Here is a 26,126-nt window from a genome sequence, read left to right as displayed (position 1 = left end):
TTTAATTTATTTAAGAAATATTTATTGAGCTCTTGCAACTAGGCATAGTTCTAAGTACCAGGGATTCACATCACACAGCTAGTAAGTATCAAGGTCATCATTCAGCTTCTTGTCTTACTCTTAAAACTTGTGCTTTTTGCAAGATGCCTTTTAGAACCCTTGTTGAATGAATTGTCTTCATAATTAGCTCACTTTTTAAAGGTAGACAGAGGTACCAGATCCTTGAGAGGCAAAGTGCAGTGGATATGCTAATTACACTTTCAGTAAGTTATCCACACTTTATTTTTTAAATTATCATGTATCATATTATGTCATATCATGTAGAATTGTCTTTTCAGACCTCTAGTATTTCACACATGGCTTTTTTCAAATGTCTTTATGTCGACAGGTATATTTGGAATCTGCATTTTTGTGTAAAGTTGTCTTCTATCATTTTTTATTTTTAATCACTGTGTCTTGTAAAGTAATCTCATGATAAATTCTTTTCAGAATTCTAAAGCTACAACTTTACTCAAACAGGATTTGAGATACAGTTTTCCTCCCTAAATGCTATGTAACATGGTTTTGTTCTTAGGGTACTTATTTTATCTATCATTATATTACAGGGACTTGCAAACCTTTATTTATAATCCAGAATGTTTTTTAAAGCTCTGCAGCAGAGTATCTCATTATCTACCTACATATCTCACAAACCTTAATATTTCACAGACATGAAAAATTCAACTTGGTAAAAGTGGTAATCCGTCATCTTTTACCCCAGATCTCCTCTTATGATACCTGACTTGGGAGTGGCAACATCATCTGCCCAAGAAAGACAAATGGGTGCTAAGCTGTGTTTCTTTTTGTTTGTTTGTTTGTTTCACACACCCATTTGGTGACAGTCTTATTTCTTCTATTTCTTTAAGACTTCCTGTAACACTACCCTCTCCTCTCCATTCCTCTTACTACTGCCTTAGAGAATCACATTTCTGTTTACCATTACTCTTCTCACTGGCACCCTGCCTCCTCCTTGAACCTTTCCTGAGTCCCGGAATGAATGGTGATCTTGTGTCCACTGAGCATGAGTCTAACATGACACCCATTATAATTGATGTTTTACTTGTTTTTCATGTTTACAGTTCACTCCTAGGCTAGAAGCTCTTTAAGGATAGAAGGATGGCTTGGCTTTCCAATCATTGCATAGTGCCTAGTGTGTAGGAGATATAATAATAGCTGGAAGGAGCAAAAGAATGAAGAGTCTGTCTTAAAACTTTTGGAAGTACTTGGGATAAAAATGAATTAAAACAGAAAAAAAAAGTTGGTGCATGGTTGTTTATAGTTTCTTTGTGCCTGGAAAATTTCCTGTTGTCATTTAATTCAGAACATGTGAGTTTTTGCTTGTTATTGGTTACAACGGGTTTTTTAAATAAATATATAAGGCTAATAGAAGAAAAAGGCAAATATTGAGTAAGCTTATTGTTCAGTTCCATCCTTGTCCCCAGTAAAGACTGCAGCTACATGGAATTCCCTTTATAGGCTTATAAAAATTAGCAATTGCTAAAACTTTATGTAACACTTAATTTGTGCGAGACACTGTTTCAAGCATGTTTTATGTATACACTTGTTTTTATCCTCACAATAGCTAAATATAGCTGATACTATTATTATTAATTTGTGTTACCATTTATAGTGAATAAACTGAGCCACTGAGGAGCTAAATGTATTTTTTTCCCCAAAGTCAAACAGCTGATACAGGATGGATTCAAACTTAATCCAGTACATCATTCAAAAATATTTACTATGTTCCTGGCACTCTTCTTGGCTCTGGGGATACAGTAATGAACAAGACAGTGTTCCTACTAAATATGTGACTCATGCATATGCGTAGGATATCAGATAGTAATATGGGGTAAGGGGGAAAAGGAGTGCTTGGGTTGAGGGAGAGTGGTGGTTACTATTATATACGGGGTAACCAAAGAAGATCTTTCTATTAAAGTCACATTTGAGCAGAGTCATGAAGGAAGTGAGCCAGTCAGATACACTGCTATCTTGGGAAACACTATTCCAGGGAGGTGGAGTAGCAAGAACAGAGTGCCTTAGGTAGGTCTTTTATGCTTAAAGAACAACAAGGAGGCCGGCCTGACTAGAGCCCAGTGAATAAGAGGAACAGGAGTGGTAGGAAATGAAACCAGAGAAGCAGAGAAGCGCTAAACCCTATGAGAATTTTAGACTATTGCAAGCACTTTCGTTTTTAACCCCTTAAAATGAAATCTGTTGTAGAAATTGGAGAAGAAAGAATTTGAAATATGATCTTACTTTTGTGTTAACGTAATTACCGCTGCTGCTGCATTGAGAGAGACAGTAGAGGCAAGAGAAATAAAGAAAGACTCTTTAGGAAGGGATGGCGATAATCCAGGTTAGAGATAATGGTGCCCTGGACCTAGATGGTAGTGGTAGAGGTAGTGGTGGATGGTAGTTTAAGAGCTTGAATTTTCAAGGTAGAAACAGTTGAGTTTGCTGGAGGATTATGTGTCTTAATCATTATGTTATACTGTGTTTGGTGGATATTTTATAATCAATTGATGTCCTCGTGCAAAGCAGGAGCAGAAGGCCAGGGATTGACCAATTATGTAAATTATCTGTTGACAAAGAAATACAGTATTATAGAACCATTTCTTCAAGAGTACGTGTAGGGAAACGGCAGTTGTATAGGCTGGTGTCAGAGGTCTAAAATGGCCCAAGTGTATCAGAATCATATGAGCAAATGAAAGAGAGGACCTTAAGACAACAATAAAGGCAGTGTCAATATGCATATACTGAAATATTTTTTAAAAAATCAGTAATTTTACTTATCGTAACTATTCAGTTTCTTGCCGTAACATTTTAAAACATTACAAGCCTTATAGCAGTGCATATGACAATATTTTTTGACTTTTAAATTGAGTCTGACACTGTCTTTTTCTCAGGTTGAATGTGAAGAAGTTTTCTGTCTTAAAAACATCAGAAACATTGAGGAGTAGACTAGCTGAAGAACATCTAGAGAGTTTCATTTATGCGAACATAAATTGTACTGTAAAACAATCCTGAGCCTGTGATGAAGCTTAAGGTTCCATCGCAGGCAGAGGAAGCCTGGGTAAGCTATTAATAGTTTAGTATCTCATTCCCTGTGGGAATGTGGCTTCCACTTGAAGGGGAGAATATTATAGTCTTACTTAGTATAAAATTCATATATTGTAGAAGAGTATGTTAGAGGTCCCAGTTGAGTTTTCCCTGAATTTATTGTTTTACAAAGTCAAATACAGATGCATCTTTCATAAAAAGGAATAAGCTTATTCTAAAGTAATATGTGAGACTCTTCAATCAACTTATTACATTTTGATGACCATTTCAGCCGATGAACAGTAGAAGTAGAATAACTGGGAGAATACAAATGAGGGGGAGAAGTTATTGACGAACAGCAACAGAATTCAGTAGTACTCACCAGCTGTTTAACAAGTATTTTAGGCAGACTGAATTACAAAAAGAATAATTGTTCCAAGATATGTTAAAGCTGTTTATACCAAAATAGGCCATTTGAATGACCTTCTGTTTTGAGTCAGTTACATTCAGTTACCTAAGATTTTAAAACAGATTTTGTTTCTGAGGATAAAAAAATCTCTAAAAGAATTCCTCATAATATTCCCTTCCATATAAAGTGATCTTTTTGACTTAAAATGAAAGATATAGCCAGAACATAAGAGTAGCCAGAAAAAGACGTTTGAGTCTCAGAGGTACCTACTAAATTCTTAGTTCAGCCTTTATTTGGAGAGTATATGATGAACAGCTTTTGTGCTGTATGGTTTCTCAGTCAAAAAACAAGTTTCCACCAGGAAAAGCAGGTTAAGTGTGTGTATGTTGGGAGAAGAGGATTAACAGGGAAGAAATGAATGGGATCACTAAGGCAGAAGCAGTGTGGTAACAATTGGAAACCTGACATTGAGAAAAAGGGCAAAGCTTAAAATACTGAATTGTAAAATGATAGCCTTGTTAACAATGGGTTTTCCTAATAATAATCTTGAGTCAACAAATTCTCAATTCTCATTTATAAGAAATCTGAGCATAGCACATCTCAGAAAGAGTTCTATCTAAGGTGGGTAACAAAAAAAATGACCACAAATTTCTCCCACCCTTGAATGCATGTCTTTTTACAATGTGAGTTGGCAGCCCCTCTCATAGAAACAGTCTGTTTCTCCACTTGCTTGAATCAGGGGTGGTCTTGTGATTTAATCTGACCAATAGAATGTGGCAGAAGTGATTTTAGCTCAGTAAACAGCGAAGTGCACCAAGTGAAAAATATGAGCAGATTCCAAAACAGTTTGCCTACATTTATGAGTGATAGATCCTAGTAAGTTATTGGAGGCGAGTTATATATTGTTTTGAAGCCAACTTCCTAAAATCATCTAAGAAGCTGTAATCATAAAATATCCTTTGATAACTCTATTAAAAACAAAATACTGTGCTAAACAGACCATTTCACTGCCCTAATTTTTCTAGCCTAGTAATATATTTTTACAATATTGAAACAAATATTTGCCTTATTTTTAAAGATCACTATGAACAGCTAAGGATTTTATATTTTCCAGTTTTCAAACTTTTAATTAAACACCAAGAAAACCCTTCAGATTTTAGTTTTATTCCTCCTATTTTAAATGAGGTCATACATCCTTTAAAAAAGGAACACGATTTGTACCAGTGAACATCTCAGTGGTTAGAGCTGCACAGGTAAGTCTGTGTAATAAAAGACATTCCCAGGCAATTAGCTGAACATATGAAGAAAGAAATTAAGGGGTGGGTGGAAGAAGAGCTGCATATTTTTGACAATAAAACAATAGGAGATAGTTTTCAGCTTGGTACAAGAAACAAGAAGGTGAATGCCTGTGTAAGATTACTGTCTCTCTCTCTCTTTAAATAGTAGGAGATGGAGTATAATCCATGTGAATCTGTTAGAGAGCAATGAAGCTTCCTTTTGTTTGATTTGCAATTGTTGTATGCTATTAGGTAAATTTTGATGCACTTTCAATAAAAAGGACTATTAATGAATTAATGTTTCTAAGTCTCTTCGAGCTCATCAGTTGAAAGGTGTTATATAAGTGTAAAGTAGTTGTATTGTGGTGGTTTCCATGGCAGTAATAACTTTCTTACCTGATAGGAACTTACAAAGTAAGGCGAGTGAGTTAAAATTGCTATGATAACTTTTTACACTTTCTAATTTAAAACATTTCAAGTTTGTGCCTTAATATTGCATAGGTATTTTATTTCCATTAAATATAAGTTGTATTTGTTCACATAGCCTTCTCCACTGTAGTTACTGGTGTATTTCACAGTATTCTGAATATCCAAGGAAAATAATTTACTTTTAAACTACCATATTTCACTTTCACAGGATTATTTTTCTTCCTCATTCTTCTGTTCTTGGAGTCAGAAAGTCCTGTGGTTCAACCTTGTCTCTGCTACCACATGATCTAAAACAAGTTATTCATCTCTATTAATCTGTTTTGTCATTTGTAAAATGAAAATGTAATAGAACCTATCTCAAAAGATCATTGTGAAAACTGAAAGCAATCATATATGTGAAGTGTTTATTTACTACACTGTCTGATGCACAGTAAATACACAAAAACAAGCTACTATATAATGCATTATTTCCCACCCTGATACGAAATGCATCTAGAGCATCTATGTCCAATAGAACTTACTGTTATGATGGAAATCTTTAACATCAGTGTTCAGTGTGGTAGCCACCAGCCACACATAGTTATTAAACATTTGAAATCTGGCTAATGACACTAAATAACTGATTTTTAAATTTTATTTCAATAAATTTAAATAATCACATGTGGGTACAGACAACCCATATTGGACAATGTGGATCTAGTATGAGCCTTTATTTTTCCCCCCCTAAGAAACTATCTTATTAACATTCCAGCTGGAATCCTGGGGTTTCAGTCTCTGTCATTATCTTCTCCCTGTTTTTTTTTTTAAACTAGTATTTGAAGACTATGAATCATAAACTAATTGCAGGTTTCCTACCTTCTATTTTAGAAGTAATTGAACAATATAAATGGTCTTCAAATTTATCAGTTCTTGATCTCTGGTAAATTTAGATAGGGAGTCTGAAATAAAAAGACAAATTTGACTTTTTAAAAAGAGAGCAAAAGTTGTAACTAAATTAGAAAATTGTTGGTTTTATTTTTTATCAAAATATTTATTAATCTTGACATTTATTATGTGTTCTTTTTTATAAATTCAGTTTATTTAAACTAAAATCCAGCTTACCCATTTCTACCACCTTCCACTCCTGCCTTTTGCAAAGACTAATCTGTTATCTGTATCCATGAGTTTGGGTTTTTTGTTTGTTTTTTTGCTGTTAGGATTACATATAGAAGAGATGATATATAGTATTTGTCCTTCCCTGTCTACCTTATTTCACTAAGCATAATATCCTAAAGGTTCATCAATGTTTTCTCAAATGGTAGGTAATATTTCATTTTTTAAGGCTGAATAATATTCCATAGTGTATTTATACCAAAATTTCTTTATCCATTCATTCATAAGTGGACACTTAGTTTGTTTCCATACCTGGGCCATTGTAAATAATACTGCAATGGATATGGGGTGCATAAATCTGTTTTCACTTTCTTTGATAAATACCTGTAAGTGGAATTGCTGGATAATATAGTAGTTCTAATTTTAATTTTTTGAGAAGCCTCCATACTCTTTTTCATAGTCATTGCACCAATTTACATTTTCACCAACACTGCACAGGGGTTCCCTTTTCTCCACATACTTGCCAATACTTGTTGTTACTTGTCTTTTTGATAATAGCCATTCTGACAGATGTGAAGTAGAATCACATTGTGGTTTTGATTTGCATTTCCCTGATGATTAATGATGCTGAATATCTTTTCATGTACGTGATGGTCATCTGTATGTGTTCTTTGCAAAAATGTATATTCAGATTTTCTTCCCATTTCTGAATCAAATTGTTGGGTTTGGGGGGGGCTGTTATGTGAATTCTTTGTATATTTTTGATATTAGCTCCTTACCAGATATATGATTTGCAGTTGTTTCCTCCTATTTGATAGGTTGCCTGTTCATTTTGTTGATGGTTACCTTTGCTGCACAGAAGCTTTTCAGTTTGATATGATCCTACTTATTTATTTTTGCTTTTGTTGTTTTTGCTTTTAGTGTCAGTTAAAATAAAACAAACAAGACCACAAACTATGTCAAGGAGCTTATTGCTTATGTTTTCTTCTAGGAGTACTGTGGTTTCAGGGCTTATGCTTAAGTCTTTAATCCATTCTGAATTAATTTTTGTATGTGGTCTAAGATGTTGGTCTAGTTTTATTCTTTTGTTTGTTAGCTGTTCCATTTTCCCAACACCATTTGTTCAAGAGGTTCTTTTCCTCATTGTATATTCTTGGTTCCTTTGTCATAAAGTAATTGACTGTATACACGTAGGCTCTCTATTCACTTCCAGTGATCTGTGTTTCTATTTTTATGCCAATACCATACTGCTTTAGTTACTATAGCTTTAATATTCTTTGAAATCAGGGATTGTGATGTCTCCAGCTTTGTTCTTGTTTCTCAAGATTGCTTTTGCAATTCAAGTTCTTTTGTGGTTCCATACAATTGTTAGGATTGTTTGTTCTATTTCTATGAAAAATACCTTTGGAATTTTGATAGGGATTACACTGAATCTATATATTGCTTTGGGTAGTATGGGTATTTTAACAATATTTATTCTTTCAGTCCATGAACATGGAAAGCTTTCCATTTATTTGTGTTTTCATCAATTTCTTTCATTAATGTCTTACAGTTTTTAATATACAGATCTTTCACCTTGGTTAAATTTATTTCTAGGTATTTAATTTTCTTGATGCAACTACAAATGGGATTGTTATCTTAATTTTTCTTTTTGATAGTCTGCTAGTATAGAAATGCAACATATTTTTGTGTGTTAATTTTGTATCCTGCAACTTTACTAAATTTATTAATTCTAACAGTTTTTTGATGGAGTCTTTAGGATTTTATATATATAACATATATCATATGCAAATACTGACAGTTTGATCTCTTTCTTTCCAATTTGGATACCTTTTCTTTCTTTCTTTCTTTCTTTCTTTCTTTCTTTCTTTCTTTCTTTCTTTCTTTCTCTTTCTTTCTTTCTCTTTCTTTCGTTCTTTCTTTCTTTCGTTCTTTCGTTCTTTCTTTCGTTCTTTCTTTCGTTCTTTCTTTCCTTTCTTTTTTACTAATTGCTTTGGCTGTGATTTCCAATATGATGTTGAATACATTTGATAAGAGTAGACATCCTTGTCTAGTTTCTGACTTAGAGGAAAAGCTTTTAGTTTTTCACCATGGAGTTTTCCTCTCTGTTGATCAGACACACTAATAAATAAAATTTTTCTTACCCTTTTTCTGCTTTAATTTCCTCTTTTCTTTCTCCCTTAGTTTTATTTCTGCTCAGGATCTTCTCCCTGCCAACTTCTATAATACTTCCTTTCAATGCAGTTTTCTACTCATTTTTCTCTTAATGACTAATTCTCTGTACTTCTCTCCTTTTAGCTCTGCCTTGCCCGGAAAAGGGGGGTGCTTTTTTTCTTTTGATAAATGAACTTTTCTATCTGTTCTCTTGACCTAATTTTCTTCTAGCTCCTTTGAAACCTAGCTTCATTGTCATTCTTCCTTTTGTCAATCTTTTATCCATCACCATTTTCTTTCATTCACTTTCAATTGTAAGTTATTGCTCACTCTCCTTTCATTATCAAAGTCTCAAATAAGTCATTTTATATCAATACCAAAACTTCTTCATCTTCTATTTTTCCATAAATACCTTGTCATCTGGTCATTCACATCCTTCTTTTTTTATAGATCACCAGTGATTTCATGAATTTCTTTTCTTAATCATCACTTTCCTTGACTTTAAAATACCTGGCATAATTCCCCAGTCTCACCCTGAAACTTATTCTTCCTTTGGCCTCCAAAAACTATACCATCTACGTGTTCTCGTGATGTTTTTGTAACTTTTTTGGCTCTTTTAAGATGTTTTTGTTTTCTTCTTTCTTCCAGCATTGTCCCCATGTACTTACTACTTGCCCTTGGTAAATTCTTTTATATGCTTCTAACTAGTCTCTGGATTGCCTTTCCATACTTCTGCACCCATTTCTGCCCTGCTAAATAAATTCCTTGTAAAGTCAGCTCACCATTATATGATTGCTTGTATTAAAATCTTAAATGCTTTTCTGTTTTAAAATCTATAGCTTGGCCTTCAATAAAATAAGGCATATTCCAGCTCTATCTATTTAGTCTTCTTACATCTTTTTCATTCTGTAACCCAGCAATTCTTAAAGTATTGTCTAGGGAATATAAAGGGGTCCCTAAGACCTTTTTATGGTGGCTGTGAAATCAAAATTATTTTCATACTAATGTTAAGATCTTATTTGTTTTTTTTCACTCTTACTGTCTCATGAATATGCAATATAGTTTTTTAGAGACTAAATGACAATTGATGATGTCATTGCTCTGATAAATGGAATATGTACTTACCTATTCTTGTGATTTAAAAACCCCTCAGTTTAATAGCTAATAAATTACTTTAAGTAGACGATCTCTTTCTATAACAGAAGCTGTTTTTGAAGGAGGATTCTTAATAATTTTTGAAAGTGTAAAAAAAAAATACACTGAGAGCAAAAAGATTTAAGAACTTCTGTTGTAACCTAATATGACTATCCAGTTTTATTTTTCCACGAGTCCATTTCTGTTTTGTAAATAAGTTCATTTGTGTCTTTTTTTTTTTTTTAAATTCCACATATAAGTAATTCCATATGGTATTTTTCTTTCTGGCTTACTTCGCTTAGAATGACAATCTCCAGGGCCATCAAAATGGCATTATTTTATTATTATTTATGGTTGAGTAGTATTCCATTGTATAAATATACCACAATTTCTTTATCCAGTCACCTGCCAATGGACTTTTAAATTGTTGCCTATCTTGGATATTGTAAATAATGCCACTATAAATACTGAGGTGCATGTATCTTTTCAAGTTAGAGTTCCCTCCAGATATATGCCCAGGAGTGGGATTGCTGGATCATATGTTACCTACCCCTATTTAAATATCATCTCTCTTTACTGTTTAGTGTGACGCTAAGTCCTTCATCAGAATTTCCCAATCTCCACCTTCACCTAAAACAGTATGTAATCATTCGTGTTTATGAACACTACCTGTAGTGCTTTATTTGTATCCTTTTATTTTTTAAAAAATGATGTTTATAGTATTAATGTATTTGGGAGATTACTAAAGTTTTTTTTATCAGGGACCATATAATTTTTAATCTTTGTATTTCTACTGAACTTTACATATTTTAGGAAGTCAGTAATTATTTGTTTATGGATAAAATTATTCAATTGTTCAGCCACCAGTCTACTCAAAAAAAATTTATTTAGGGTCAACTATGAGGTAGATATTTGAAAGGCCCTTGATTAGCTTAATGTGTCATAGTAGGTGCTTAAATGTAAAAAAGTGGTGTCATAATCATTTCATAACGTGTATAAAATGTTTGAGTGGAGTTCATTAGAAGAAAAATAGCAAATGAGAAAACATTCCTATGGAAATAAGGTGTTAAAAATGCTTCAGAGAAGTTTTACTTGAAAATGTTGCTTGCCTCAAATTATATTCTTACTGCTTGGAGCTTCATAGAGCACATACCCAGTACACTGCTAAACCTGAAAAAGTTATCTTCTCAGCACTTAGAAATACTAACTTCCTAGGCCCTAGAAAAAGCAGCCTTTACTAATCCTCTTCTTGATAATTTTTCCTACAAAATTTCCTGAACAAATATTTGAAAATCTTGCCAGATTTCAAAGAACATCCTCCACTCTTTTCTTCTGCTCTGCCCTAGAAGTATCAAAATATCTTAATTTTACAGATTTGTACATGAAGTTCTAAAAAAATTAATAATAAATTAAAATTTTGATAGCATATACATAACATAAAATTTACCATTTCAACCATCTTTAAATAAATGGTCCAGTGGCATGAAGCACATTCACATTTTTGTGCAAACATCATCAGAACTTTTCTCAACTTGTGAAACTTAAACTCTGTACCCATTAAATAATTATTCCCCACTTCCCTCTCTCCTATCTTGTAGCAACCACCATTTGACTACTCTAGATACATAAATGGAATCACGTGGTATTTGTCTTTTTGTGACTGTCTTCTTTTACTTAGCGCTGATGTCTTCAAGGTTCATTTGTTTTGTAGCATGTGTCAGAATTTCTTTCCTTTTTTAAAGCTGAATAATGTTCCACTGTATGCATATACCGCATTTTGTTCATTTATCTGCTGATGCACATGAATATGTAAACTGGAATTTTACTTTTCATGTATGGAATTCATTATAATCTAATCAACAAAGCATTATATTTATAGACTACCTGGTAGGACATAGAGTTAAGGCCATTATGTTGTTATGGGTATTTGTTTAAGAAGGAATCTCCTCATATATAGGTTAATATTAGAACATATTTATTTGACTAGAATCTAGGCAAATAAGAATTCAGATTAAAAATTCAGATTGGGTTCAAACATCCTCACATTTTGAAAACTACCACTCAAGTTTCTTTGCAAGCTATTGCATTAAACTTTTTTCATCAACAAAATACAACATCTCTCAGGATATAGTGTTTTAAGAAACCCCGTAGCAGGTGCGAACAGTCACACATCATTTTTTACTGGGGCTGTGATCCTAGAACTGTTGCTTCTAATGTTCTTAAAGCTGTTGTTTCCTTAATGTGCTCTGTTAGTGCCACTACTCACTCTGATGATTGGTAGAGTCTACAATTTTCACAGGCTAAAATGAAGAAAATCAATTTCAGACACTCAGAGTATCCACAGAAGGCACGGCTTGGAAAAATCATTTGTTGGACTACTCAGGGACTGAGTGTGTGTTGTGGGGAGGTTATTTTCTAGTATTTGTTTGTGGATTTCTACAACTATAGATTATCAGCACTAAATTATGGGTGGCATGAAAAACATGAAGAATTAAACTTTTTCATTTGTTGAGTGTGTATTACATTGAATGTGTATTATAAAGGAATTATATCAACAATCGAGGAGAAAATGATTCTCCCTTTGTTTTGGAGAAATCAGACCAGTGATTAAGTACTATATGGAGAAAATACTAGCTCACTGTGTTTATCTGTACCTTTTTTATTTAGATATAATTGACATATACCTATTTATCTGAACCTTAAGTACTAGTCCTACAAGTTTGATTTCCCTCGGGCTAGCTGAACATTCCATAGAGATATTTCCTTTGTTTCAATTCATGAAGGCATGTCATTTTAAACTGGATATTCTAGGTAAATAAACAAATAGTGCACATACTTTATGTACAATTTGCTGGTAAGTTGCTGACAGAGTTTAATGTACTTTAGAGCTTAGGGTACACCTAGGCGTATACAAGAGACCAATATATAATTGTAAATAAATGTAAATTGTTTGGAGAGTAGTCATGTTGTTAATATTTTGAATAGGGATAGAAACCCAGAAAATAATTATTTGCAAAAAAAAAATTGTAGAAAGGAAAATGTTCTACATTTGTAATGAAAATTAAAGAAGCTGAATGAGAAAGTAAAAATGATAGGATCTCCTTTTCCTTATTTATTAGCACATATTTGTCAGTTAAATAGTTTGTATTTGATATGCAAATTACATGATTCTGCTGGGCTTATTTCAGGATTTACTTTAATAGCATTAAGTTGTGATCCTACTAAAATGAATCTCTTAAATGAGTTAATGCAACTCTTTTAAAATATACTTTTAAAGCCTTTTGGTCATTCTGTTGTTCATCACTATCAAAAAGACATGAACTTCAGAATTGTATTTCCTCCCACCAGGGATAGGGATATATTTAAGACTGTCCATCAAAGATGACTTCATTTTATAATCTAGAGCCATATTGTTTCAAAGTAATGATCATTCATTTTCAGACAAATATTTAGAGCTTACTTTGTGGCAGGTACTTTTATTGACAAACTAACGAAAAACCCAAGAAAACAAAAAGAAAAAAATTTGATCAGTCTTAATGGAAGGAAAATAATTCTGTAAAGTTGAATTTTCTGGGTTGTATTTGAGAGTGAGCCAGAAATTCCACTTATTTTTAAAATCCTGTAGTTGAAAATCTCAGTAAATTTTCAAATTACTGTTTATTTGTCCAAGAAGTAAACCAGATTTAGTTATATTTTTCCAAGTATTAGTTTTCATTTATATAATACAGAAATAGTTAGCTTATCTAGAAAGCTTCATATTTCTATAATTTACTCAATGATAAATTAATTTTCCCATTGTATGATGTAACATGACCCACACAAATAATAACTGTAACAGTTCTCTAACCATCTATGAGGTATGTATGTCTCTTTATATATGTTCTATGAGATTTTGTAGATAAATAGGCCAAATGAGAGAACTGTTTATGTTTTTAAAAACACATTGTATGCAGATATCTCAATAAATCTTTATTAATCTAATAAATCTATGAAAATTTTGGAAATAAAAATAAATAGTTGGCTTGCTGAAATTAATGTCTGAAATAGTGGATATAGCTATTTAAAGAAAGCCTAAAGAGTTTAACTAGTTTCTTCCCTTTCACATAGGTTCATAAACCATACACCTGAGTGCTTAGAAATTAGAACACACTGACTAATAATTAAGTTCATCAGGAATGTTCTTTTTAAGGAGGGCTGATATTGGTGAATAAAAATCTAGCAGGGTTGAATCGTTGATTGGAATCACTTTTGATAGCTAAGTGACTATACTTGCAAATATTTTTCTTATCTTTGATATGCCTTTGTGGATCTTCAAATTCGTACCCTCAAAATGGTTTTCTAAATTTTTTGACTTGGTATGCAGCCAAGAGTACTTTAACATAATTCAGAAAACAGTGTGAGAATGAGATTTTGGATTTCCTGATGAAATTTCAGGGGTATATGTTTATTGTGTGTACCTGGCAAACTTCTTGTCTCTTTGGCTTGGTGTCTGGGAAGCTCCTAGCATGGTGCTTACACATAATAAATCCTCAATGTTGGCCTGTATATATGTTTTTGTGGCTGAAAGTCATTAGAAAAAACCTACCAGTTTATAGTTGGAGGCCAGTTTCCTACAGATTCTCATCTAAATAAAAACACACATAAAATATAAAACTAAAAAAAAGTACATAAAAGGGTACAGACCTATCAAGTTGGTGCTCTCTTCTGTCAATTTTCAAGTTGTGTTTATTTGACTATTTACAAAGATAGTGTTTTGTGAAGTTTCTGGCAATATATTTATATAATCACAATCTCTTTTAATTCTAAAACTAAGGATACTTTTGTGAATTTTAGCTCACAAAAATCTTCTCACTTGTTGACCTTGATAATTCTCTTTGTTTCATACTGTATGTTGGTAAAATATGCACAAATTTTTGATTTTACAAAAAGGAAGAACTAGCAAAATAGATGGCTATATCTATGAAATGGACTATTTCTTAGTGATTTGAATGCTTTGGGGGGTTTTTATATGAATCTCATCCAAGAATTATAAGAGCATTCACCCAGAACATAGAATAAAATAAACTCCCAGAATCAAATGATGATTATGAATTATTCTCAGTGATAAATAAATAAACAAGAGACAGCAATCAGATAAAGGATGACTGCTCTCTTAATAAAAGAAGAAAAAATGAAAGAGAAGATAATGTTTTTATTAAAGCTGCCAGCCTGAAATTTGAACAATTTGTATTGCATTCTTCTGTTAAGTTAGAATCTATCAAAGCATTTTGTTTCATAGCTGTGTTGTTTTAATTTAATAAATGTATAGAATAGCATCTTTAAATAGATGAAATATGTACATCTCTGAAGTAAGCAGAAATGGAAGGGAGATTCAATATTGTAAAATGGGCGTGTCTCCTCACCTGAGCTAGCTTCTTTGAACCTACCTTCTGTCTTTATTCTTTGCTAAAGATAAATTGGCTTCAGAAGAGAATCCATTGCTTGACGCAGCATGTTCCAGGGAAAGTGATTTTCTTAATCATTGCTCTCAACATTGCTCAATTTAAGTTGCAAGAGCTTATAAATTCTGAAAAATTTTTTTTAAAAATCTTGGCTTATGTGTAAATTAGGTTAGATGATAGAAGTAGGTCAGTGTTGGTGGAACTTCCCCTGAATAATCAATTTCAAAAAAAAAATGGGAGTATTGAATAAAAAGTGGATAGGCAGGAAACAAATGGTTCATAAATTTAAGTAGTTTTAATATTAATTTAACATTAATGAAACAAATATTGTGTCCTGGGTGACAATACACTGGTATTATCCTTGAGAAGTATTTATCATAAAACCTCAGTATGTAAAAGAGTCTCCTTTTTGATAAATACACAGTATTGTGGTAAAAGCTGAGAGAACTGGTATAAGATTAGGATTATGAATTTGTCAAAGGAGGGATTTGGGGATGGAATCATTTGACCAGTGGTTGAGAAAGCCTGAAAATTCCAAGTCGTCCAGGGTTATCAAACTTCTTACAGCTGTGGCTATGTATCCCTCCAGTGACTGGGAAGTCCTACAACTCCCAGGACCCTAAGTCTTTGCTACATAATTTAGAAGACTTTCCCTGAGAGTTGTGTTCTGGTTCTCTAGACTGCCTGCATCACGTTTCCTTTGGTTTGAAAGAGGTGGACAAAGCATCTCCAGCTTCAAGAAAGCAGCTGCAGAGTCGTTTTCATCCATGAATCCTGTCCACTTACTTCTCTGACTTACAGACTTGAGCAGCCTGTTATTTTGCTGCAAATGAGACCTTCTTGTCACTGAAAGTAAAAGAGGAAAATAAGAAAATTATAGAACCTGGGATTTGTTCTGAGGATCATAATAAATGTTGATCTGCTATTAAACTTGGTACCTGTATTAATAAAAACAGTTATTGGTCAACATTGAAAGGAATGGGCATAGTAATTTTCTTATGCAAGTAAAAAGGAAAGGGGGGAATTATCAGAACAGGAAGGGATGAGCAAGAGAAGAAAAGGAAACAAAGGAAGCACTTTTAAATCTGATGCATTTTTTAAGGCTTAGGCATCCTACTACAAGGAAGAACGTGAAAGGAAATTGGATCTACGTGCTATTCTTTATAATCTGAGTGTGTTTAAACCTGCTTTACTAATTCTGGTACTAGCGTTCTTGAATTTTTCTTTACCATTTCCCTCTAATTTAGTCTTACACTCTCAGTCAAAAACAACAATAAAAACTAAAGTGGTTTTGGAAGAAATGCTCTTTTATTAACTCACTTGTGTGTTTTTTGAGCTCCCACTGAGCACATGCCTCTGTAGAACTAAATAAAGTCAACTCTAGCCTGTGTTTGAACCCAGGAGCTTGTTTTCAACCTATTACCTATAGTTGTAAAAGTTTTTGAATGTGGGGTCAGAATTCATATTTCAGTTTTATTGCCTGAAGTGCTTTTTTCCCTTCTCTAGTTTTTAGTATTTTACTCTATTAGTAATGGTGTCAAGAGTACTGGTGTAATTTTTCTCTCTTCCACAACCTATTGGAAATGGTAAACAGTATTTATGGGGTTTGGGGGAGGTTTTTTTGGAAATTTATCATTCAGTTTGACTGTTACAGCAGCATGTATTTGTGTGTTTATGGTTTATATGACTTCACTAGTTCTGATTCAAATAATTGACAATTATTTTAGTAAAAATATTTTCAATATGCTTGAAAATCTTTCATGAAAGTTACGTGGCATGTGAAAGGGAGTTATGTTCACTTTATGAACCTTTTTTCTAATTTTAAATGTCATCAAAATTATTTATTTCCAGTAATTATTTTTATAAAAAGTAGAGGAAATTTTAAATGTACTAAAAAGTCTCCAGCTTTTGGAGTATAAGAATTATTCTTTTTGTTACTTCGTGAGAAATTCTGAAGGGCATTTAGTTCTGATTCAGACAGAGATGTCACTTTTTCCTTCTGCCTCATAGATGATTATTTTCACATAGCAAATTGCTGTTATAGTTGCAATCACCACCTGTTTACTTTTGCTTATTACATGATATCGCATTTTAACTTAGAATCTGTCTCTGGCTTTGGGGAGTATCATTCTTTCAAAAGCATATTGGCTACATGCTTAACATGTCCTTAAGCAGTCAGTAGGGAGAGTATTTTTTATCTGTGTCTCCAGCAGATAGCAAGCCTGATACTTAGCAGATGTTCAGTAACTGCAGTGATGAGGAAGGAAGGCCTTTATGCAGTTTGAAATTTCAACCATTGCTGTTCATCAGGTATAATATTTCAGTTACACAAGATGAATATTTTCTAGAGATCCGCTGTACAACATTATGCCTACAGTTAACAATACTGTATTGCACACTGAGAAATTTATTGAGGCAAGATCTGATGTAAGATATTCTTACCACAATAAAAAAATACAAACAAATGAAATTTGATTTTAAAGTATTTTTACATATCTGTGTAAATATAGTAATGCATTTTTACCCAGTTCCATCAGGCAGCTCTGACTTTTGTTTGCTCTGAGAGAAATCCAAGGGAGCAGAATCCTATATGTAACTGTCCAGCATTACTTCATCCTTTAATGACTGCCTGGTTACCTCCTACTTTGCCAACAGTATTTGCTCGTTGACTGAATTTTGATTTTTACTTTCTCTGACTGAACTCACCAATAAAATATAGATATTTTCAATGCAAAGCTAGAGACAAATGTATACATGTCAAAAGTGACTAGAAATAAGATTGTCCTATCCCTGAATAAGTACATTTTGAACCATGTCCCTGATATCAGCGAACTTAACATTCATTGTGGCATCAGTTGTTTTCAAGGTGAACTTTTATTTCAGTTCAGTTCCTTTGAATGCATCTCCTTAATGACCTGATAGGGAGATGATGAAGCCTGAAGCATTATTTGCTCCACTTTCTTAGATGCAGATGCTATTAACAGGGAGGTGGGTCAACCAAACAAAAATAAATCTCACAGAGGCCCCATTCTGCTGAGATAGTGCTTACATGATTTACCTGAGGTAGCTAAATGATAGTAAATACAAGTTTTTGTTGATAATTAAAGTACCTCTTCTTAGAATTCTGAAGAATCTCCTTTTACCTTGTGCTGCATCAAGATGACAGAAGGATAATTTGAGAACCAAACTCACGGAATAATTCTTGTGTAGATTAGCTATGATTAGTATTTACATTTATGTGTGTGTGTTTATATGCACTATAGCTGTGTATTATATACCGTCATCACTTCAGGTTGCCTCCAGTATTAACTGCCCAAACTACAAATCCTACTTTATTAATGTATAGGTTAAGTCAGTATTTTTCAAGCTTTTAAAACAATATTTTATATTTTTAACTCCAAAGTGTATGTTCTCAATTAAGATTATTTGAAATGCCAAAATAAAGTGAATATTGTGCCATATTAAGTTAAGGCAGTGGAACAGAACACACCTTTGTTTCCATATCTTACCTCTTTGGGAAGAAAATCAATGAATGAATATTTGAACCAGGATTACCTAAGGGTAGTATCTCTATCCTGGTTTAGAGCCATTGTCCATTCTACTTAACATTTCAGTTATAAATTTCCATGCCTGTCCAGTTCCATGTTGATAAGCCTGTAGATTAATACATCCATTTAAAAAGTATTTATTGAGGGCCTACTGTGTGCCAGGCAGTAATTTTGGTTTATTGGACTCAAAGGTGCATTAACCAGATAAGCATCCCTGCCCTTGTGGAGTTCACACTACGTTAATCAGAGTTGAGATGCTGATTGTTGGCAGCACTCTGTATTTCTGCTGGCAGTTTCACAGTATTTAGCCTTTGCAGAACCAGTTTTAAAAAAATCTTTATTTCTTCTCTTGATACGTACAACATCTGTACAAATGATAATGATACGATGGTCCCCTCACATAATTGCTGGATGAAAAAAAAGTCTGCTGCAGAATACCTCCTAACCCTTCCTAAATTTTTGCAGGAATAGAATAACTAACTACTCATATAGAGTATGAACTGCCTTTGGAATAATAATTGAAAAAAAAAAAAACTTTCTCCATTCCTCAGAAGCCTGTTTCTTTCATCCTGTGTAGCATATATCCTCATTACCCAACACCTGTAATTAAACTTATGAGTTTTGTTGCTTTGATGGATTTGGTTGTTTATTTATTTTCTTTTCACTGAAATGTTAATTATACTATCAGCCTTTGTAAACAGTGGACAATTATTTATGTCCTCTTATTTGGCTGTAGTTAACTAACTTGTTTTGAGATAATAAAATAATTATTAGTTCTCATCATCCTCTATGATGACCTATGCCCTATAATATGAAACCTATACTTAAAATGTTAGTGTAATTTTTACTTTTGAACATCAGTTACACATTATGACCTATATAACAAATGTATTTCATTATTCACATTTTTAGTGTATCTTTTCCAAATTGTGAAATTCACGAGATAAAGGATTTTGTTTTGTGCTATTTTGCAGTATAATTCAAAAGACACTTGTACTTGTTTTATACTTAAGCTTTGCACAATGTAATTTTTTTTCCTTTTATTTAGAAAATAATTAAATGATAGTGTTTCTTTTAGGACATATCTTCATTTTTGTTAATTAAAAGACAGGCGTGTAAAAAAATGTTAACAAAGAGTTCCAAGTAGCATATTAGAAAACTGAATCTCTTTCTTGAGTTATCAACGAGTTCCTAGAAAAAAAAAATACAACAAAACTAAGCCACCTAGTAATTGTTCACTTCATCTAATATGGTTCCTTAAAAGAAGACAGTTCAAACTCTCTGGGAATGTTTGGGTGATGCTCCTTTCTCCTCCCACAACAAACCTTAAATAAATTTGTCATCCAATTTAAAAGGCTAGAAGAAATTAGAAAAAGGAATGTTTGTAAATGTGAACTTTTATCCAGAATGTCGCGTTTGAGTGTCTTGGCTTAAAATGAATACTGCCCCGGCACACACACGTCATGTTGCTCAGCACAATGAAATAATCGCCCTTGCATATTCTACATTATACTGCACACTCCATGAGAGCAGGGTTGTGCTCAGAGCCCGGACAGTCCCTGGCATAGACTTGGCAACCCTGGCAACCAACCCACATGTGTGAATGTGTATACACATAAGAGAGTTCAAATTAACCTCCCCAGCTCTGGTTTTGACTTTTCCAGTTTCTTAATTTCCTTTACTGATTTAAGTTTTTTGGGTTTTTTTCTTTTTCACTTATATAAGTGACTGTTTAATTCTTAAGTGATCATCATATACCAAATGATCACTTAAGAATTAAAATAGCCACTGATGGTGATCATTATCATTCCTGTAATCAGTAATCTATGACAGGTTTTACTTTTTTTTTTCCTTGAGATTTAAGTTACTAAAAATAACATATGCTTATTTAAGTGAAGTCTGTATACTGAAGTGGTGATATATTCTTTGTTTATTTTGAAAATTAGCTTGCTTTGTCTTTTGTTTTTAAACTTGACTTCTGTCAAAGAAATACACACACAGATTTTTTTAAAAATCAAATGAAACAGAAGGCTTATTATAATGAAAAGTAGCAGTCCTCTGCCTTGCACCTTTCCACTGCCCAGTCCAGCTATACAGAGGCAACAAGTTTCTGGACTTTACTTCCATAATTTTAAATGATAACCTTATTGCTGTTGCTTGAGTTACAATTTTCGTTATTAATTTTGATTACTGAAAATGGAGAGACTGTTGGGAGAGAAAGGCATATAAACAAAAAGGTGAAATAAAATCTAAGCTGATATATGCTACACAGGAGTTCTGCACAGAGTGTTTTGGGTCCATAAGAACAGCTTGGCATTTTAGGCCTTCTGAATTGCTTTCAAGAATCACTGTGTTGTTTGTACTTCCATCTGCAGTAAACAAGACAGTGCTCATCTTTCTACTTTCTTGCCAACACTGGGTAGAATCCAGCATTCAAATTTATGCTGTTCTGATGACATAAGTGGTATCTCATTGGTTTTTAATCTGTATCTTCCTGCTAACAAGTGATTTTGAGCATTTTAAACTATATTTGATAGCTCTTTTGGCTTCCCCTTCTAAGAAAGTGCCTTTTTAAGTTTTTTGCTTATTTTTTCTGTTAGTTTCCTCTGAGTATGTATTCTGATATTGATTCCTTGTTGGTTTTAGGTCTTCCCTCAGTTTATCTATGAAATTTATCTGTGGTATCATTCACTGAAAAATTCTCATTTTCGTTTAGCCAGATCCATCAATTTTATGTCTCTTTATTTACGCTTTTTAGGTCTTGTTTCAGAATTGCTTTTTACTTCTAGTGCTCATAAAGAATCACCAAAATTTTGTCTAATCACTTTGGAAAGATAACTTTCACATTTAAGACTCCTTAATCTAGTTGGAATCCAAATTCCTATATGCTGTAATATAAGGAACTAAGTTTTTTTTTTTTTTTTGCCATATTCTGAGACTGTTTTTCTTTTTCCATACAATGAGACAGCACCAACCATTTCTTTTGCTTTGTCTTACCATCCTTATCATACATGAAGTTCTCATTGAAATGTGAGTTTATTTCTGAACGCTCTATCCCTGTCCCTGTGCCTGGCTTTGTAGTATACCCTAATATTTGGTAGAGTGGATTCCTTATCTTTGCCCTTCATTTTTGATTTTTACTTTAATAATAATAGACTTTTTATAACATATACTTTAAAAAGGGGTTCATAGATTGTCTTTAAAAATCTAAAATTTATAGATTGATTCAGGAAAAATTGATATGCATGAATACTGGAAAGGGAAAATAAACCAGTGAATTAGAAAATAGCTTAGACTACTACATTTTGATAAGAAACCTTTTTCTTTTGGTGGCATATAGCAGGCAAAAAATAATTATGGAAGAAAAACTGGCACAAGGAAAGTCAAGGGTGGAGCCTGCTTCTATGCAGAATTTTGTCATTAAGAGAAATACGGAAAACAGAAGCAGTAGAGAAAGACTGTTAGACTGTTAAGAGCAGAACTTTGAATTACCGTAGTTTTTGTGACTTCAGATTACTTAATACTTAAGACTAACTAAAACAATGGTTTCAAGTTATTCTCTGAGGAATATACCCCCAAGGTATCTGGGGAAAGAATAGTGATGGCACTGAGTATTTGGGGTCCTGATTCAGCCAGAATGTTTCATTTTTATCTGCTTCAGTTAAGTGACCTGTAACTAATATTGCATTGGAAGAAATAAATTTTGGCCAAAAGTGTTTGGAAATGACTTAAATAAAATTAATGAGACATCTAAATGGTCAACAAATTTGGCCTATGATGTCATTCATCACTTTCAATGCCTGTGGCAGACCGTGCTACTTGAACACAGTGCTCTTTCCTGTTTCGGACTCAAATGCAATCTTCATATGGCTTTTCATATGGTCCCTGCCAATCAGTCAGGGTTAGTTTGTGAGTCAAAAACCATGTACTATCTATAAACTATGCAAAGTACTATCATTTTATTGGACCTTTAGAACATTTTAGTCTGAGAAAGGTATGACCTAATCTTTCAGATTAAAGAAGTAAGAGACTAGAGAAGAGAGTAGTTAAATAGGAAATCGGTCTGGAAAATACAAATTCAGATGAGTATTAAGGTAATAACGCATTGTGATTATAAAGGGAAATGCTTACTACCAATTTGTTAATTGTGAAAAGGCCTGCATAGCTCATTAAGTATGTGTTGAAGAGGCAATTGAAATCAATCATGTTTTCAGTTGGGAACCTTGAGACATAAATAGTTTTATTCCATAAATTACAAAATTTAATCACCAAAAGTTTAAACCTGACAAATCAACGTAAGAGCGGGAAATAAAATCTGCATCTGTTGCAGATGCGTATAGTGCTGTCTTTGTGATCCTTGCTTTGCACCAAACAAAGGATTTAAATTCTGCTAAATTAAAATGTAGAAAAACATTATACACTTTTGAAGATTCACAAAGCAGTGAATGCATCAACAGTTACCCTTATTTGAGGTTGACCATGTTTTCTGTTCTATGAAGTCACTGAAGTAATGTGACATAAAAGCAAAGTTAATTTTCAAAGCAGTGACAATTATTTGTTTCTGTTAACAGGGCTACTGTAATGTGATGCTGGGATTGAATTTACTTAGGACTCCATTTCAAGGTTGACTCGAAAGTCTTGTGGAAGATCTGGAAGAAATAGGTAAGTGGCCTTTTGGTGATAAGTCTCTTGTTCGTTTTACTTTTTTTGTTTGTTTGTTTGTTTTTCTAATGTTTATTTTGTCCTTTAATTTTTTGGTTAAATATCTTTGCTGAAAGGTTAAAAAGTTCCTCGGTGAAACTAGAGACGTATCAAGTGTGGCAACAGCAGCTTTTACCACTGTCACTTCTCCTTGCTGTGCTCCTTCTTCCTTTTAAACTTGGTCTCAGTTTGTTTTTTTGAAAATTAACACGAATTTTTGCAGAATGTTAATTTGGTTTTGAAATACTGAAAGGAAATGATCAGGCAAGAAAAGCCCTTGAAGTATTTTCTGTTACCGTTATGCTGGCCTTTTATACTGACGTTTTCAATATTATTTTGTTAAGATCTAATTGATATTGAGGTTTTGGGGAGTTTGTAGAAATGTCAAAAAATAAAGAGGCTAGCATACTAGTAATGATTTTTTTTTCTTGAAAGCTTGATTTTTTTTTTAAAATAAACTTCCAGACCTAACAAGTCTACTGCTTAAGAAGCATTTATTTTCTTTTTAATGTTGTACTTCTTTAAATCTAATGGCGGTTTTCCTTGATATTTACAAGAGCCATTTAGAGAACTTTAAATCCATTGTTTGGTACAAAGTAGGGACCATGGGGACAGCATGAGATACATTTCCAAGAGATGCAGATTTTATCTCCCACTCTTATTCAATATATAATGTTTCTGTAAAATTAGTTTTTCAGTGTCATTGTTGACTATGGTATCAATCATCCAGTATGTTATAGGTGGCCAAATCTATAAAAATATAATTAGAAAAAGGAAACTAAAAGGTGATTCTAGATGAAGAAGTTACAACACTTCTCTCACTAGTCTTACCCCTTAGAGAGAGGGGAAACTGTGGTGCCCTAGCTTCTTCAGAATTCTTTCTTTTTCTTGCCGACCCCATCCCAGAATTCTTTATTCAGGGAGTTCACCTTGATAAGTGTAGGATGGGTCTCAGGACCCTCTCTGTGAGACCTGTATTGCTCTACCCATTTCTAAACCTTTCTCTAGACACAGCTTCCATGTCTCCCCTGAGAGATTTTTTTCAACATGCTGAATTATGTAGTCAAATATTTCTCAGGTATGTTACCTACTATTTTGTTGATGGACTTCTACTTGTTTTGTGCCAGCTTTATTGTTTTGCCAGATGTACAAGCAAAATGATTCCACATTTATTTCACATTTAGGATTTTGAAATGCTTTAGCAACTTTTTACATCATTTTACACTTTCATTAAACTCAGTTTTACTCTGGCATTGCTTATGATGTAAGTAAGGCTAACGTTATTATCCGTTACTTAGTAAGTTGAGAAACTAAAAGGCAAAGAATTTAAATTATTTGGAAAACATAGCTTGTTGCAATTTTATAGCTAATGATTATTAGATGTTATTAGAGCCCATGTCTGCTTACATCCAATCTTCTTTCTGACGTCATGTGATTTATGCTTACTATAGACCATGGTTATGCTGATATAGCCCCTCCTTGTAAGACCTTTTATATGTAAATTATCATTTGTTAAGCAGTGATAGAACATTTGTCTTAGTAATAGCAGGAGCTTTTTAGATTTATTTAGATTTAGATTAAGCAGGAATTACCTGACAGTGAACATCATGGAACCACAAAAGAAATGACTTTTAGAAAATAGTGTTTTTCCCAGAAAGGTACATAATTGTGTATGTATGAAAATACATAGCTATTTTCAAGAAATACTAGTTTTCTTCTTCCCTTTCCACTCTTCCATTCCATTCCCCGAAGAAATCCCTAAAATGAATACTTGGTTGAATCTTCCTATTTTCAAATAATTGTCCCCATTTTACCTCTCAGAGAGGTTGCATAACCTGCCCTAGGTTATACTTCTCAAATGGAAACTAAAATGTTTCATAGGGCTTCTAACTGAGGGTACTTGTGTATATGGTTAAATGGTTAGTTTGATGAGTATGTGTGTGTATTTTACTTCACAATATTTACTATTACTTTCAGAGTTTCCATTGTAAGAGCATTAAATCCAAATAAAATACCAGTTATTTCAGTGAAGCAGGAAAAAACTTCATTCACATACTCACAGGAAGTTGCTGTAAGTTTCATAAATACTTACTAAAATTAGCCATCATACTTGATGAAATCTTTGCTCCGATTTTTAAATTATTGAAAAGTAAATGACCTGTGCAGGGAGATGATTTGGCTAAGGAGGGGCGGGCTGGGCCAGTGATTCCGATACATGGTGTGCTTGTGTTTCTTGGCAAAATGAAGCAGAATGAATAAGACTGTAAATAGAGAGTCTGTAGGGTATAGATGCTGAGGACATAAGCTTGGAAACCAGATTGCCTAGGTTTGAATTATGGTTCCAAAATAAACCTACCATATGTGAAATCACGAGTCATGTAAACTCTCTAACCCTTAATTTCTGAATCTAGAAAAAAGAGATGATAGTACCTACTTCGTAGAGTTGATTTGAGGACTAAACGTATGACTATGTATAAAGGGCATAGTAAGCATTTTTTTAAAGAAGTTAGTTGTTGTTATCTTCCCTGTTATATCAGTCTTGGAGTTTGCATTATTCAGGCCACTTGGTCAGCGACCTGCATGGCATTCTAACTTTGGTCCAAGAAATGGTAAAAAGGAGTTAATTTGCATATGTGCTCTCTGTGTTTTGGTTAACATGTGTATTCATTTTTTATTGCTATAAGTATGTTAGGTATTTGAAAGCTTAAAACAACATACATTCATTATCTTAACAGTTTCCATGGGTCAGGAGTCCAGGTGTGGCTTAGATCAGGGTCTTATAAGGCTGCAGTCAAAATACTGGCCAGGCTGCATTTTCATTTGGAGTTCAGGATCCTCTCCCAAGCTGACTGGGTTTTGGCTG

The 26,126-nt window shown here is 33.2% G+C and overlaps 1 protein-coding gene across 8 annotated transcripts in view; it reads left to right on the top strand.

Moving 5' to 3' along the window:
- The window catches only part of FOXP2 (forkhead box P2), a 1,129,496-nt gene that overhangs the window by 762,433 nt on the left and 340,937 nt on the right, over positions 1-26,126 (top strand). For all 8 annotated transcript variants that reach the window (XM_074367186.1, XM_074367190.1, XM_074367187.1 and 5 more), the window contains one exon: positions 23,134-23,224. The gene's annotated coding sequence lies outside the window, so the exon portion shown is untranslated. The remainder of the gene's footprint in view (positions 1-23,133; positions 23,225-26,126) is intronic.

Source organism: Camelus bactrianus, chromosome 7 (assembly GCF_048773025.1).
Source record: "Camelus bactrianus isolate YW-2024 breed Bactrian camel chromosome 7, ASM4877302v1, whole genome shotgun sequence".
In the NCBI taxonomy this organism is placed as follows: Eukaryota; Metazoa; Chordata; class Mammalia; order Artiodactyla; family Camelidae; genus Camelus; species Camelus bactrianus.
The sequence above is the reverse complement of the archived record's forward strand: the minus strand, read 5'-3'. Positions and strand labels throughout refer to the sequence as shown.